Below are 17,634 nucleotides of genomic sequence, written 5' to 3'. Positions count from 1 at the left end.
GGGTTACAGAATGGGACAATACTGACCTTTCTCTGTCCTCTTTTACTTTACAACATTGAAGGGCGGGGGAGATTCTTGCCTCCTCCTTCCTTTTTATTTCCCTTCCCTACCCCTGATTTAAAAGTCAAGTATGACAAACATTGTTGTAATCCTTACGTAGCATTAAACGCGACTGATTGACTTTTCACAATGTACGTGTAATATCAATTTCAGCTTGTTGAAAGTTTGATACCAGCATATTCCAAAATGAAAATAAAAAAAATAAATAAAATGAACGGTAGCGAGTCCTAAGCTCCCCCAGTAACTGGCACAGTAAGTCTGCAATAATAGACTGGCAGTAGGTGGTGAATGCCGCTCCTCCGCAGCTCTACCTCTCCTCACCAATTAGGCAATTAATTAATCTACCTAGTTAATTGAAGTTGTCATCTTGCGACGTGAAGTGCCGTCTGCCAAGGGTGGGTGACTAGGAAATGCCATCAATATTTGGGTCCGTAATAGGATAAATATGTGTTAATTATGTTTTGTTTACGGAGGTATTCTCGCGTCGGGCTTACAGCGGCCTCAGCCAGAGGGACAAATGTCGGGCCGTAGCCTGGTTGTTCTAACGTACTGTCCTGTGTTTAAAGGCCAATTAGACGGCACAGATGTTGGTTTACCTCCTCCCCTCAATCAGAGCAGACTTAAAGGACAAAAGTTCATAAAGTTTTACACCATATAATGTGTCGTGCTTATTTATTTATTTATTAAGTTTGTTATATAGCGCAGCATATTCCGTTGCGCTTTACAATTGTAAACATTAATTGAACAAAACTGGGTAATAACAGACAGATCTAGAGGTAGGAAGGCCCTGCTTGCAAGCTTACAATCTATAGGGAAATAGGCATTGATATACAAGGGTAGGTGCTATATATTGCATTTTGTCGAGCCAGAATGCACAGTTTCTTGGTGGGCTGCATTATCCAGTCACACCGGAATGACGGCCAAATGTCGTGAGGATGTGAGAGACAATGTGTGAGGTTGTGTGTGGACTGTGAAAGGGGATGTAATTAGATATGGAAGCTATGAAGGATATGTGGGCGGTTCTGGAATCTGATAAGCTTGCCTGAAGAGGTGAGTTTTCAGGGAACGCTTGAAGGATTGGAGACAAGAGGAAAGTCTTATTGTGCGTGGTAAGGCATTCCATAGAGTGGGTGCAGCCCGCAGAAAGTCCTGTAACTGTGAATGGGATCAAGTAATGCGTGGGGATGAGAGACGCAGATCTTGTGCTGAGCGGAGAGGTCGGGTTTGAGAGATATTTTGAGATGAGTGAAGAGATGTATATTGGTGAGGTTTGGTTAATAGCCTTATGTGTAAGTGAAAGTATTTTGTATTGAATACGGTAGAAAACCGGCAACCAATGGAGGGACTGACAGAGCGAGGCAGCAGGCGATGAACGTTTGGCAAGGAAGATAAGCCTCGCAGCTGCATTCATAATGGCTTGTAATGGCGAGAGCCTGTTTTTAGGAAGACCAGTAAGGAGGCTATTGCAATAGTCAATGCGGGAAATAATAAGTGCACGGATTAGAGTTTTTGCAGTGCTGATCATGCAGCATTTAGGTGGCAGTCACGTGTTGTCCCATACAGACATGGCTCTCGTCCTGTTTTTGTGAGCATCACCGCAAGCTGCTGCGACGGCTTTAGCATCTTGTGCCAGAGTCACAACAGTTGTGACTTTATGGTAATGTTAGTATCAGCCCTTCCCTGGTGCGTCTGAACGTGCACAGACTGTGACCTGCTGCATCTGACTCTGCCGCTTCTGGGACCCCCACTCTGTGCGTCTATAGATGCAACACTCCCACTTGGTGCGTCTTTAGACTCTGCCACCGGTCGCCCCATCGAAACTTGCACCTGCCCCATGACCTCCAGTGTGAGCTATCAAGCTTCTGTGTACGCAACCAGTTATGCAACACGCCCCCGCGACTCTCCCCTAACACGCCCCTATAACGGTACTTTGAATAGCCCCCCCCCCCAGGAACGCCCAATGCATTTGTGAGATTGTGCGTCTCGATCGCTACTGCGACTTTGTGCGTGCATGCCATGGTATGCATGCCCCATGCGCTCTTTTAACGACTTAAGATGGGTACGCACATGGCGATATATGGTCCATACCGCGAGTGTATTGGCGAGTGTGTACCCCCGATATGTCTGTGAACGACGTTCAACACCTATAGCATCAGCAGTGCAGCACAGCAGAAGCCGATATATCTGCACATATATCGGTGCATCTGCTAGTGTGTATGGCGACCTGCCGTTCGCCCGTACACCTGCTGCGGGGACACGGCGGTGAGTGACAGCTCAACTGGGCGGGCAAATTTAAATACCCGCCCAGTTGTGACGTCAGGCTCCACACATCGGGCAGACGATTGGTAAGTGTATATGCACTTAACAATCGGCAGGTTGGCAACCTAGTGAGTACACGACATTAGACACTCGCACAGTGTCCATTTGCGCGAATTTCAGCATTGTGTGCGGCTCTCAATCAGGCCCTGTATGAGGACGTCCTCGCACGGAGAGGACACCACCGCCAGCGCCTTTCCTCTCGTCTACGCCATGTGGATGTGCAGCCTTATTTGTCTCCTGTCAGGCTGAAGCACAGATAGGAGATTCTCTGGCAGTGAGCACTGTGTGATAACAACCAGGGAAGGACGGTCACAGCTGTTCCCCCAGCGCTTAGCATGACCCGACATGACTGCTCCTCCAGGCTGTGCAGCGCTGTCAGCAAAGCAGAGAGAATAGAGAAATACAAATCCTGGCAACTGCTTACCCCATGTCACAGCGGAGAGTGCGGCAATAGGGAACAGACCACGTGCAAGAGCCACGTCTCTCCCTCATTGTCAGTCTGTGTCTTTGTATCGGGAGATTAAAGCTGCGGAAAGTCGCTTTGTACGGCGGGGGCATCGCGTTTCACGTTGATGTGTAAATGAACGTGATCTGTTTGATATTAGGGGATCGCTCACCACGCCACTGTCTGTGTATTTGGACCCCAGCTACTAGAATGGGGACTTTAACCTGCTTTTATTACATTTAGGGCCGTATTCAATTTGGAGCGAAAAGCCGTTTTCGCGTGTTTTTTGGAGGAAACTTTTCGCCAATGACTTCATTTTCGCCTGTTTTGATTTCACCCCGTATTCAATTTGGAAGACTTTTCGCCTAGGCAGAAAGTCAATGCAGTGTAATAGGCGGTAAAGTTTCGCCTATGAATAGCAGGCGGAAAAGAGTGCAGAATTGGGGTTTTGGGGTGCAACGTTGCGGGAACCCCCCCTGCAGCCTTCAGACAGTCCCCCAAAGGTAAACTGTCAAAAAATGTTGAAAAAAGACTTAAGGACACCCCAAAAAATCACTTTGAATTTGGGGAAGAAAAATAAAAATGTTGGTGGACAAAATTAAAAACCAGGAACTTGACTCTGGGGGGGGTCCCCAAGTATGCCCCAGGTGTTTTTTTAATTTCAGGGGCTTACGGCAGGTGGGTTTTTCACGATTTTTTAAACTTTAGTAACTTTAAAATATGCTGACCCCCAATTTCAAGTACCCCAAATTTGCTGGGATAAGTTATTTTTTGCAAAAAAACCTTCAGAATACTATTCTGCATCACTTATACAAGAATGCTATTTAGCAGCTATTGAGTCCGTTTAAAAACACCAAATACCTTCAGCAAGCCAACTCGTGGGGTACCATAGCTAACCCCCATGTCAGAGCATCTTTTGGGGGGTGTCAGGCTGATTTCCCCAAATCTGACAGTACTTTCCGCCTGTTTAAGTTTCGCCGGGTCCCGTTTTCGCCTACTTTCAAATTGAATACGGCGATACGCGGGCACACACGCAATACTTTTTTGCCTCCTGGACTTTTCGCCTGTTTTGCAGGCGGAAAAGTATCTCAGCTCAAATTGAATACGGGCCTTAGAGTCATAAATCTTTCAATGCAGTGGTGCAAGGACTTACGACCAGAAAAGTGCTGCTCCAGCGGCGCCACAATCAGAGTCACAGGCGCCAAGTCGTCAACTTGCCTGACACTGCTGATCTAGTGTTCATTCTAGCACCCTGCACCTGTCACCACCCATGCAGTTCCTCTTTCCTGCCTGTGGTGTCACTCTGCTCTGGTGCTTCTAGCACACTCCGCCAATGCAGCAAGCGGCTGACCTACGCACCAGTGTGCTAGAAGCACCAGAGCAGAGAGCGACGCCCCAGGCAGGATTGTGACAGGCGCAGGGTGCTAGAATGAACACTACTCATCTGCCCTTTTCTCAGTGTCACTCTTAACATCAAAGTTCCATTATCTTAATTATGTCCGTTACAGGGGTATGAACCGGGTACGGACCCCTCACACCCAGCTAACATTGAACATCTTCATTTTGTTATGACTCTATAACCTAACATGAATAAGACTTGGGAGGAAATACAGGGCTTATGGGACATAATGAAAAACATAAGAGGCTGGACTACGGTTAACTTACTAGAACAGAGGTGGGCAATAAGCGGCCTTCTAGCTGCTGTTGAACTACACGTCTCAGCAGGCCCTACCACAGTTTTAGCTTGCCCTGATAGCTGAGCAATGGCAGGGTTTGCTGGAATGTGTAGTCTCAGCAGCTGGAGGGCTGCCTCATGCCCACCACTATTCTAGAAGATGGGTGAAGGGGTGAATTCAATCATTTCATTATACATTCACCTAAATATTTATTATTCGGAATATACAAAGGGGAATTATTACAGGTGTAGGGCTTCGTGCCTTTAATTAGTCCCCCAGGTAAAAGGATGTTGTACTGTAGGATTCAGTATGATTTACCACCGGCCGTTCAAATCCCGACGGCGGCATCCCGGCAGCAGTGAAAATCCTGATCGTCGAGAGGTAAGTATATACTAACCTATTCTCCCCGCTAACCCTAATCCTCCCTTAGGGGTGCCTGACCCTAACCTCACCCCCAAGTGCCTAAACCTAACCCCCCCCCTTCCCCGTCGCCTAACCCTAACCTCCCCCCGTGGGTGCCTAACCCTAACCTTCCCCCGGGGGTGCCTAACCCTAACCTTCCCCCGGGGTGCATAACCCTCCCTTCCCCTAGCCTAACCCTAACTCCTGGGGGGGTGCCTAACCTCAAACCCCCTCCCCGGGAACCCTAACCTCCCCAAACCAATCCCCCCCTCCCTCCCCTGTCCGCGTCCGGCACCCAGTTTACCTTAGATTGGTAAGCCGGGCGTCGGGCTCCCGGCGTAGGTAAAATGACAGGCGTCGGGATTTCTACTTCAGGGTCCATAGGGTATCCACAGGATACCTTGGGGTATAGGTGTGACGTCAGTCGCAGGGCACCAAAGAGTTAAGCTTTCAGCCTCCCAGGATGCACTAGGTCCCCCTCCTATACCCCGCTCCCGAGCCAAGGCACCTCAGTTTAGTTTGGTGCCCGGCCGGAGTCGAGTGCACCTGTTGGAGTGGGGGCTAGATGAGCCCCTGAAGCTTTTCTTCATGCAGCTGTGACTGCACATCTGGATGAACAGCATGGACAGTCAGTCCTGACGTATATGCTGTCTTCCCTACACCCCGCCGGTACCAGAACGCCGGTACTGATCCGGGGATGCTGGTGGGCATCTGGGGTCACAGCTAGCGGTGACCCCAGATGTTCCGGACCATGGCCGGATTCAAGGGGGACAGAGGTAAGCAGCGGGGTCCCGCGGTGGGTCCCCGCTGATCACATGGTCCTAAGTCCCCAGGCAGGGGGCTCCCTGGGGACTGGCTGCAGCGTGGAGCCAGGCGACCAACCTGCGCTTGCACTACCCCCTGGGACAGCGGACCGCAGCAGAGCGGTAGCGCTGCGGCGTCCCAGGGGTTAAATGCATGCCAGGGGAGCGCGCCTTCCCTGTCTCACAGCCGGCGCCTCCCCCGCTGCACACAGCCCTCTCTGCACTGTGCTGACTGGCCCTGTGTCAGCGCTCCTCCCCCAGGCCAGCCTTCTCTCTGCTCCTCGGCGGCCATCTTTTCAGAAGCATGGTGAACGCTGCTGGAAGCCTGCATTGGAAGCATCGTGGTCTGGGTCCCCCCGCATACCTCTCCTCCGCTGTGGTCAGGTCTGTGTATGCAGCGCTGTGTCCTACCAGGCCCTGTGTCTGTGTAGTTGAGTGATCAGCGCTGTTAGTGCAGGAATTGATTTTCTTTGCATTGTATGTGACTGTGCTAGCGCTGCTGCCTGTAACTTTTCTTCTCAAGACTGTCAGCTTTATTACTGTCCCCGTTCTTTCTGCTAAGCCCTTGCGGTGCGGTGCTGCAGGGTGGTCTCTCGCCTATTTAATATATAATTGGTGAGAGGGGTCACATACGTGGTGCCATCATGTCTGAAAGTGATTTTCCCCTCCGGCTACAGTGTACCACGTGTAAAGTACCGTTAGCGGAGGGGGAGGGTAGCGCGGAGGGCCTTTGCCGGCAGTGTTTGTCCATGGCGCGGCCTCTTACGGTTACAGCACCGGTACAGGAGCCGCCCTGGGCTTGTTTCGCTCAGGCGCTAACAGCTTTAGTGGGCCAGTTAGCTCCGCAGCCCGCGTTTACTCCGATGGGTTTGGCCCAGCAGTCTGTGGTGTCGTCACCCATGCAGGGTTTCCCACGACAATTGGTGGTACCCCACAGTCTCCCTATTTCCCCGCTCCCGGTTTCTCAGGAGCCAGCGTGGGTTAACTCCCTGACGAGTTCTGTACAGCACTTGTCGGATGTGTTGCAAGGGGCGACCGGTGGCGTCTCTATCCGCTCCTTATGAGGATGACGAAGGGACGTCTGATGATGGTGAGATTCTGGATCCTTACGATCAGGAACCTCTCCATACTAAGGACGCTGATGCTAAGTCCAAAGTATATATTCCTGGACTTATTCGGGCGGTCCGCACAGCCTTGGTGATTGAGGACGAAGTTCCCCCAGCGGCTAAGTCTAAGTATGCCTTTTTCAAAGACGTGAAGGGCGATGCCACAGTCTTTCCTCTTTCGGGTCAGTTGGTGGACCATTTAGAGGAGGCGTGGAAACAGCCTGGCAAAAGATACCAGCCGCAGCGACGCCTGGCTGTGGCTTATCTGTTCGCGGATAATTATTTTGCTAAGTGGGAATCCCATCCACAGGTGGATTCTTACGTGACTCGTCTTGTCCGTAGTGCCACATTGCCGATGCCATCCATGTCCTCCCTTAAGGATGCTACGGACCGCAAGGTGGAAATCTGCCTGAAGTCCGCTTATTCCCTTGCGGGGGGGGCAGCACGGCCGGCTATGGCCATTTGCTGGGTTGCCAGAGCGATGGAGCGCTGGGCGGATTCATTAGAGGCTTCTTTTGATTCCGACTGTCCGGCCAAACAGGCGGAGTTGATTGGCAATCTCCGTGATTCGGCCACCTACATCAACGAGGCGGCTCTAGACATTAGTACTCTGGTGTCTAGAATTTCTTCAGCAGCGGTAGCTGCTCGTCGCACCTTGTGGCTGCGATCCTGGAAGGCGGACGCAGATTCCAAGAAGGGTCTGGAAGCGTTGCCGTTTACCGGAGAAGTTCTCTTCGGTCCGGATCTGGATAAGATTGTGGCCACGCTGGCGGCAGCCAAATCGGCTTGTCTCCCGTCGGCCGCTGCTCCTTCTGGTTCTGGACCATCGTCCTTTCAGTCATCTAGGGCCCAGAGCAGGCCCAAACCACAGTCGTTTCCTCGTCAGGCTGGCCCTAGGAAATCGGTCAAGCCCCGGAAGCAGGCATGGAGTACCAGACGTCCGGCCCCCAAGCCAGATGACAAGCCTGCGGCCTGACGGTCCGGGCCTCCCTTTGGGGGATCCCAGGGTGGGAGGCCGCCTGCTGCAGTTCGCCCAGTGTTGGTCGGTCACTACGACAGACACTTGGGTTCTGGAGGTGGTCTCCCACGGGTACGCCCTCTCCTTCCGGCACAGACCCCCGGCTCGATTCTTCACCACGGGTCTACCATCAGACCGGAACAAGGCTACGGAGCTGCGGAAGGTATTGCACACTATGCTCCAGGCTGGAGTTATAGTGCCTGTTCCATTCTCCCAGAGGGGCCAGGGTTTCTATTCAAATCTTTTTTTGGTACAGAAACCCAATGGGTCGTATCGTCCGATTCTCAACCTCAAAGCACTCAACAAGTCTTTGCGGGTACCGAAGTTTCGGATGGAGACCCTACGGTCCATCATTCTGGCGCTGGAACCTGGGGACTACATGGTGTCATTGGACATACAGGACGCTTACCTGCATGTCCCTATTCTTTTGCGTCATCAACAGTTCCTCAGGTTTGCAATCCGCAGCGACCACTTCCAGTTTCGGGCGTTACCCTTTGGCCTGGCGACAGCACCACGTGTTTTCACCAAGGTGATGGCGGTCATGGCGGCTTCTCTGCGGCTGCAGGGAGTCCGCATGTTGCCGTACTTGGACGACCTGTTATTGGTGGCGGGATCTCCAGAGCTCCTGTTACGCCACTTGGACCTGACCATTGCCCTGCTGCAACGGCACGGCTGGCTAATCAACTGGCAGAAGTCCACTCTAATCCCGTCTCGGAGGATTCTGCATCTTGGAGCCTTATTGGACTCGGGACAGCAAAAGATCTTCATGACGGAGGAAAAGATCTCTGCTTTGCAGTCAAGGGTGCGCAGTTGTCTGCACAGCCGCCGGGTGTCTCTACACTCGGCGATGAGGTTACTGGGCTCCATGGTGTCGGTGTTCGACATGGTGGAATATGCCCAGTTTCACTCCAGACCTCTGCAGCACCTGATCCTGTCCAAGTGGAACGGGCTGCCTCAGTGTCTGAAGTCCCAGACGATTGTGTTAACCCCGGAGGTTCGCCTGTCCCTTGCTTGGTGGTTACAGACGACCCACCTCAGCAAGGGACGTCCGTTCTGGGTTCCAAATTGGGTCCTGTTGACAACGGACGCCAGTCTTCGGGGCTGGGGAGCAGTTTCGGGTCCACATCTGTTCCAGGGCAGGTGGACGCCGACAGAAGCGGAGCTTCCAATCAATATCTTGGAACTCCGTGCGGTCTTCAATGCTCTCCAGCAGGCACATCGGTTTCTCCAGGGTCACCCGGTACAGGTCCAGTCGGACAACGCTACCACCGTGGCCTACATAAACAGGCAAGGAGGAACCCGAAGCCGGGCGGCTCTCGTAGAGGTGTCTTGGATCCTGGTTTGGGCGGAGCGCAATCTTCCGGCCATATCAGCGGTCTTCATCCCGGGAGTGCTCAATTGGGAGGCGGACTTTCTAAGTCGCCAGGACGTTCATCCGGGGGAATGGTCCCTGCACCCGGACGTTTTTCAACTACTGGTGGACAGATGGGGTCTTCCAGAGATCGACCTTATGGCGTCCCGGCACAGCAACAAGTTGCCGGTGTACGGGTCTCGCACAAGAGACGAAGGGGCGTCTCTGGTGCATGCTCTGTCCGTCCGGTGGACGTTCCGGTTCGCATACCTGTTCCCTCCGGTCTCCCTTCTTCCACGGTTAATCCGGAAATTCAAACAGGAAGGAGGGACGCTCCTGTTGATAGCTCCCGCGTGGCCCAGACGGCACTGGTTCTCAGACCTTCAGGGTCTGTCCGTGGACAGTCCTCTGCGGTTGCTGCTATGACCGGACCTCCTGTCTCAGGGTCCTTGTCGTCACCCGGACCTGACTCGGCTGTCTTTGACGGCGTGGCTGTTGAGACGGCCATGCTGAGGTCCCGGGGGTTTTCCAGCTCTGTGGTGCGTACCATGTTGCGAGCTCGGAAACAGTCTTCCGCGAGGATATACCATCGCGTGTGGCATACGTTCTTCCAGTGGTGTCGACCGAGAGGTTATGCACCGCGGGAGTTTCGTCTGTCTCGGATTCTCGCCTTCCTGCAAGCGGAACTAGATCATGGGCTTCGCCTTGCTTCTTTGAAGGTACAGGTTTCGGCCCTGTCTGTCTGGTTTCACCGTAGGATTGCTACAATCCCGGATGTGCGCACCTTTATGCAAGGTGTTGTCCGCATTCAGCCACCCTTTGTTCCACCTGTGGCGCCTTGGGATTTGGCTGTGGTCCTGAGGGCTCTCCAAGGACCGCCGTTTGAACCACTGGGATCAGTGGATCTTAAATGGCTAACAGCTAAGACTGTTTTCCTTCTGGCTATTGCTTCGGCCAGACGTGTTTCTGAGTTAGGGGCTCTTTCTTGTAGACCCCCTTTCTTGGTTTTTCATGGGAACAGGGCAGTACTCCGCACTCGGCCCGAGTTTCTTCCCAAAGTTGTTTCCCAGTTTCATGTTAACGAGGAAATCGTTGTTCCGGCCTTTAACTCTCCGGGTCTTTCCGTGGGTGAGGCCTCTTTGGATGTTGTGCGGGCCTTAAGGACTTATGTTGACCGCACTTCTTCGTTTAGGAAGTCGGACGCTTTGTTTGTCCTCTATGGCTTCCGTAAAAAGGGTTGGCCTGCTTCAAAGCAAACTTTGGCAGCCTGGATCCGTATGGCTATTTCTGAAGCTTATCTTCATGAAGGCCTACCGGTTCCTCCTCCTCTGAAGGCTCATTCCACTAGGTCTGTGGGTCCTTTGTGGGCAGCTTGACGTGGTGCCTCTGCAGTCCAGATCTGCAAGGCTGCTACGTGGTCCTCTGTCCATACCTTCGTGAGGTATTACAGGTTTGACACCTTCGCCTCTCAGGATGCTTCCTTCGGGCGGCGGATTCTCCTTTCTGCACAGGAGCGTCCCCACCCTTAAAGGATACTGCTTTGGGACATCCCCAAGGTATCCTGTGGATACCCTATGGACCCTGAAGTAGAAAATATGAGATATGGTAAGAACTTACCCTTGTTATCTCTATTTCTACGAAGTCCATAGGGTTCCACAGGACTCCCGCCCTGTCGCACCTGTGCTGCAGATGGGCTTTGCTCTGGTCACCGGTTTTCCGTCTCCCTCTGGTGAGAATGTGATTCTTGTATGTGTCTAGATCTTTGTTCTCTCTCTTCCTTCTCCTCCTCCGGCCTATGGCTTGGTAACTAACTGAGGTGCCTTGGCTCGGGGGCGGGGTATAGGAGGGGGACCTAGTGCATCCTGGGAGGCTGAAAGCTTAACTCTTTGGTGCCCTGCGACTGACGTCACACCTATACCCCAAGGTATCCTGTGGAACCCTATGGACTTCATAGAAATAGAGATAACAAGGGTAAGTTCTTACCATATCTCATATTTTTGATGTCTGTCATTTAGCCCTTGCCGGGATTAGACAGTCGGGAAGCCGACGGTTGGGATTCCGTCCATCGACTTCCCAATACGTCACCCACCGTAACTTGCCTGGCGTGAGCGAGCCACCAGGTCCCGTCACACTCTGCTAGCGCCGGGCGTCTTTTTTTTTTTTTGCGTCTAATTTGTGCAGAAAAGCGCAATGTGATGAAAACGCAGCAGCAGACTGTGCTGATTAATTTAATATGTTACACTTGTATATCTGTGTGCGACCGAGTCTGTATATGAAGCACAACGGAACTAGGCACGTAAAAAAAGCTGCGGCCGCTACATTGTAGCGCTTCGTATACTGATGTGAGACTCAGTCGCACTTTAAACATACAAGTGTCACATTTCAAATGAATCAGCGCAGTCTGCTGGTGCGTCCAAATCACATGGCAGTGCAACTTAGATGCCTTTTTGGCAAAAAAAAAAAAGACTCCCGGTGCTTGCAGAGTCCCTCGGGACATTGGCGCGACTGCAGCAAAGACGCCTGCAACGTATTTTACTAGAGATGAGAGATCTGTTTTTAAATGATCCCGCAAAATGTTCAGCTCGTTCCATTGGGTGTGAAATTTTTGCCCGACGACACGGAGCATGAATAGGACGCCTGTCCGAGCTCTATTTATGGACCGCAGTATCTGTGAAACGCAGAATCTATGAATACAGATCAGGCTGGGAACGGAGAATTAGGACGCAATAAGTGGCGGCATCAAAACTCGCCGTTTAGGCAGATAACACTTTACAGGAATTCCTACATCTGGTTACTTGCGTATTACAGGATCCTCATTGTCCCTGACAGCTAATGTAATATCAGAACAGACCAGCTGAGCTCGCCTGTGAGCAGCGCCAGACATCACCCGTCAATCATACGTGAGATTCAAATCCTGTCTAATATCTATATTGTCATACGTACATCAGAAACAAAATGATTTGGAGTTAATATAATTATTGAAGGCTGTCCTGCTGTGCCGTAGACAAGCCAGAGAGCTCATCAGTGACTTGTTTTATCATTCACCTATTTCATGTAACACGAGCGCCGCGGCCTCCTAGTACGCTGTGACAGTTTGATGTGCCGACTATTAGCGTGGTGTCAGCGCCCCAGCGTCAGGTTGGTAAGTGGAGAGGTGCCGTTTGACGAGCACGCAGTGTCCCGTGATCATCTTGTTAATTGAACGGTTTATTTTTCGGGGATCTGTTGGATACTCTGTTGTCAGCTGTCAGTCTGCGGCGTATTTATCAGTGCGCTGTCGCTCCTCTTGGTACATAAGCCTCAGTTACGCATCTGATTAGCGACCACCTCATTACCCACGGGCTGCGCCGTAACTAATTAGTGAGCAGCGTGACTGTGTGTAATCTGTACCTAGACCATTTTGTGGCCTGTCTGGATATGAGATACGCACCCCGCTGTGCGAGTAACTTATAAACATTAATCAGTGTCGTAAATGTATCGTCCTATGGTACATTCATAGCTCTGTGAACCTGGTCGTGTTGGAATGCTAGTGTGGGGCCTATTCTCTGATATTGTTCTGTTCTAACATACCACAAAAACAGTATATTCTCTTGGCTGCTTGCCCCGAGTAGGAGCAAATGCACTGTATATACAGTAATCTTCCTTGGGCTAAGTCAGGGCTATGTAGGCAACTGGCTTTAATGTCCCGCAAACTGGAACTCGCCCACATGATACCGACCAGAGCCACCCACGTGTCAGGTCAGTGCCCTCGGGGCTTTGGTGATTAGTGCTAGAAATTACTTTATGAAGAACTTTTTGACAAAGGGGCTACGTTCTAATTCACTGAGAGATTGAAACCGCACCTGTGCAAGTGTAGAGGGCGTGTACTGCTTCATCCATGAGGCGTGTCATAAAATTTACTTCTGTCCAACTGTAAATGAGCCCCCAAGCGGTTCCATAGATGGGGGTGTACGAACGTACATGCGTGCGTGTATATGGCTGTGCTTTTGAAGAAAGCATTTTAGGTTTGCAAACCTTGTGCAGTTGTCGCATTAAAACAAACCAAAGACAAATCTGCTGTGGTTGCAGAAAGAGCCTGCACAGATGGGCAGTAAGTCTGCTCTGTAGCCCATGACCCCAATGGAGCACATCCTCCTTTAACGCAGCACGTATCTCCATTAATGTAATGTATGTCTCCAGTAATGCAGCACATGCACTGGTCACAAATCACCTGTAATTCAGCGCACATATTTGGGGACACAGCTCCTCACATCGCCATCAGTGCGCTAGTGAGCGGCAGACATTTTCTTGTAGCACACGTCCTTCCTATTCTCCTCCCATGGTGGGTGGAGACTGATGACATCATTACTGTGTTCCACTCAAACAGAAAGGAGAAGAATAAGGAGATGCTATAGGAGATTGCTGGACTCTCCATGGAGTCGGGGAGATCGCCCCTATTTCGGAAAGTAGGGAGTGTTTGAGTGACAGCTACAGATTTCAGTTTGGGGAATTTGTGGTTATTTTAGACTTTCTGCAGGACCGTACATTGTACCCATATGCAGTGGTAGCACAGTGTAAAGATTGCAAATTAAGACTAAGGTTGTTAGGAAGTTTGTATAAATAATGCAACAAGAAAATTAATTTTTATAGAAATATTTCCTACTGTATGTAAATGTCTCGAAGTAAAATTTTAACCCTGCTGTTCATGTTGTTCAGATCCCAGGAACGTCCTGTCTCCGGCAGATACCGAAGGTGCTGGTCCTGTCACCACCCGGCTGTGCCGTCCAAATCGCCTGTCGGTGCCTTCTCGGGAACACTGCCGGTCACCGATCACGATTGTACAATCCTCTCCAGCTGGTGCTTCTATAAGAGGGACACTTGGCGGAGGAGAGCATATAAAATCAGACTGTGCTGGTTGGGTTTTCTTTTTCTTTTTTCACTGTAATTAAGCTACGTCTATAAATAAAACGTTTCTCCTTTGTACATCCGGACTGGAGTTTCCTAGTGATTATTTAATAATAGGGCACTGTGGGGGACAGAGGAAGCCACGCAGAGCATTATAAATGAGCTGCAATAAGAGAGCGACCATGTGTGACATTCTCTGTAAATTCCAGGAACTTCACTAGTTTCCACCGGATTATTAGTCTTCACTAAAGTGGATTGTAGATATTCCAGTGCCGTGCTGCTATCTGTAATTAGAGAGTATTATCAGCAATCTGATGTCAGGTTTGGCCCTTCCGGGTTTTTGATCTGTAATCTCCTACAGTGATATAATTGTTTCCGTAGTACGATAGACCAACCAGAAACTTTTCTTTTTTTTTAAGTATTTTTTTTTTTGTGTGTGTGTGAAATTAAATCTTCATTTTGGGGTGTTCTATGTTCTTGTGATGCAATTTTTTTTAATTACGTAAATTGTGTTTTAATAAAGCCTGCAAAATGCATTATGGTTATTTGATAGATGGTTTAAAAAATTGCCGTAACTACTGCCGTCTTCCGAATTACTTGCGAAAGGTTGTGTGTGTGTGTGAGATAATAATCTTTTCAGTCTACTTGTTACGCGATGACTATTATTCCCTGATAACTGTCAGGGAACGTCACAGGTTTTAATTCCGCTAAAGCTGACGGAGGTTTTGTCATTTCTGTGGGAGCACTGATGCGAAGCAGAGACCGAGGGCGCTGTCCGGGCCTATTTGGACATTGCTATGTGACCTTTTCCGAAAGTAAGAAATGGTGCGCCCCCACACTTAACCTAATTTGCTGAAATTGTTATGTATATCAGTTTTACTTTAAATTTGGTCTTTAAAAATTAGCTTTTAATTTGCAAATGAACAAAATGTTGTTTGAAAATTGTCAAAAGAAGAAAAAAAAAAAAAAAAGCCCTAACGCAATCGCGTGATTTCAGTCTACTTGAGTCTCAAGGAAATAACTTTTAGTGCCAACTTTTTGTTTTCATTGACCGGCAGATCCACTGTAACTGCTGATGAATTAAAAACTTTTTTTTTTTGTGGGATTATCCCTAGAATTCTAACAAGATTGCTTTTGTTTTCCATTTGCAAATGTATCCATTACAAGTTTTATACTGACGAACTAGAAGGAAGCAATTCCTGTGTGACCGAGCCCATTTATAAGTAACAGTGACCACCTTGTTAAAAACTATTGGGGCCTTTTTAATGAATTTGTTTAGCTCAGTGGTTCCCAAACTTTTTCAGTTCAAAGCACCCTTAGGATCTCCATGATATTTTTTTCAAGGCTACCCCAAGCCAAAATAATTACTGACCGGTCCCTTTTTTTTTAAAGTAGATGGGTCAAAATAACGTAATTAGTATTTACATCAGGACAGAAATACTTATTAACTTGTTTGCAGAAATAATACACGTAAATGCAAGGAAAAATAATTTTCTATATATATATATTTTATGAAAACGTTTTTTGGGTATTTTTTTTTTAAATTTCAACAAACAATATACAGCACTCATTGACAGGAATAAAAACAATATGCAACAGAATGTGTCGTCCTCCATGTGTGTCTCATTGCAGCCCCCTACTCCATGTGTCTCCCTATAGAGCCCCCTCCCTGTACAGCCCCCCCCCTATATGTCTCCCTGTGTTTCATTGCAGCCACCCCCAGCCCCCCCTATCGTTCCTTATGTGGGCCCCCTCCATACAGTATGCAGACAGAACTTATACCAGTGCAGGTCATATCCGCCCTCCTATTATTTCCACAGGAGCCAACTTTACTTACCTACAGAGATTCAGCGCCGCGGGCGGTCCTTCAGCTCCTCAGATTCTCCAGCCGCTGAGTCTACACAGACAGCCCAGCCCAACTGACTGCAGGCTCACGTGTGATCAAATCTAACCACGGCCCCCCCCGCTCCAATCGCAAGGCGCTGAAAAAAAAAAAAAGACAGCAGCTTCCCAGTGACAGCGCCTAACCGCCGCCTCCGCTCAGGCTCCATACACAATGCACTGGGGGGAACAAAAACTGACACCTGCTTCCCCCTCCAGCTGCGGCACCCCAGGGTGCTACGGTGGATGCACTTTGGAAACCACTGGTTTAGCTAATTGATATTAACAAAAATAGGAATCTTTCTATATGCCATGTTCTTTATCTTGCTATTCTATATTATATCTTGGATTTTAGCGTTCCTTCGCGGCTTAATGGGAAATGGGTAAAAAGAGAATAACGGGAAGACAAGAAGGTGGGATGTCTTCCCTAACTCACTACTACAAATGTATCCTCGTACACCGTAAGACGCCTGGCGCGAGCGAGCCGCCAGGTCTCGTGCAACTAGGCTTGTGTCCAGCGTCTTTTGTGCCCGAAAATGCGTCTGCCACAAACTGATGAGAAAAACCGCTTCACAAGACGGCACTGGTGAGTTTGCTATGCGACTGAAACGAAGCACAACGGAACTTGGTGTGGAAAAAAGCTGCGACCGCTGTACCATAGCACTTCTTATACAGATCCAGACGCCGTCGCATAAAGATATACAAGTATATTAATCAGTGCAGTCTCGTGAAGCCAATCATCGCATCTATTTGCAACTAAGACGCACTTTTGGGTGAAAAAGAAGCAAACAGACGTTTGGCACAAGCAAAATCACACGGGGCCTGGCTCGCCGAGAAGGGCTGTTTGGTGCGACTGCAGAAATAATACATAAGGACACATCTGTACTACCTCATATATTTCAGACATTGCTTGGTCTAGCAAATGGTGTCTCACACAGCAGTTGTAGACATTAGAAGACCAAGGATGGCAGGAATACTGGCTGCAAAATACACGCAATGAAGATTCTTGCAGCTATAGATCCTGCAGAAACTCTGGGGGTTTTGGAAACCTGATCCTTAGTAAATATAGCACCACACTATAACTCAATGGAAGCTGCCCTGTTATAGCTCTGTGAAAGAGTTATGGATGATCTGAAATATACACTTTTCCTTACAGTCCAGAGTGAGACCGTTTTTGGCTCCAAGTAATGCGGTATTATACGGGAGAGACCTGTTTCATTGATGAAGTCTCCACTGAAGGTGGAGTTAAAAGTAAACCATGTGCAAGGAGGTGAGAGCAGACAACGAGAGAATTTAGGAAACGGAATTAGAATAAAGGATGAGGCATTTGGCGACTGTTGCTCTCTGCTACGTTACTGCAGCTCTCGCAACCGGCAGCAGGTTACTTGTTTGGATCCGCTGCTGTTGGCGCCTGTTTCTATTGCACACTGCTGTATATTTTCCAGAGAGCACGCTTGTCAGTGCCACACAATACAGAGAGCTCGCTTGTTAGTGCAACACAATACAGAGAGCACGTTTGTCAGTGCCACACAATACAGAGAGTACGCTTTTCAGTGCCACACAATACAGAGAGTACGCTTATCAGTGCCACACAATACAGGAAGCATACTTTGTCACCTCCACGCAGTACGGAGAGCACTATTGCCATCTTCACACAATACAGATGGGACCCTACCGCAGCAGCACTTT

At 49.5% G+C, this 17,634-nt stretch overlaps 1 protein-coding gene across 1 annotated transcript in view; it reads left to right on the top strand.

The window, feature by feature from the left end:
• Positions 1-14,150, top strand: part of ETFB (electron transfer flavoprotein subunit beta) — a 65,243-nt gene extending 51,093 nt beyond the window's left edge. Inside the window, exon 7 of the mRNA XM_088443667.1 lies at positions 13,876-14,150. The gene's annotated coding sequence lies outside the window, so the exon portion shown is untranslated. The remainder of the gene's footprint in view (positions 1-13,875) is intronic.
• The last annotated feature ends 3,484 nt before the right edge of the window (positions 14,151-17,634 follow it).

The sequence above is a fragment of the Taudactylus pleione genome, unplaced genomic scaffold (genome assembly GCF_031769625.1).
Source record: "Taudactylus pleione unplaced genomic scaffold, aTauple2 ptg000332l, whole genome shotgun sequence".
Lineage (NCBI taxonomy): Eukaryota > Metazoa > Chordata > Amphibia > Anura > Myobatrachidae > Taudactylus > Taudactylus pleione.
Note: the sequence above shows the minus strand (reverse complement) of the source record. Positions and strands in the feature narration are given on the sequence as shown.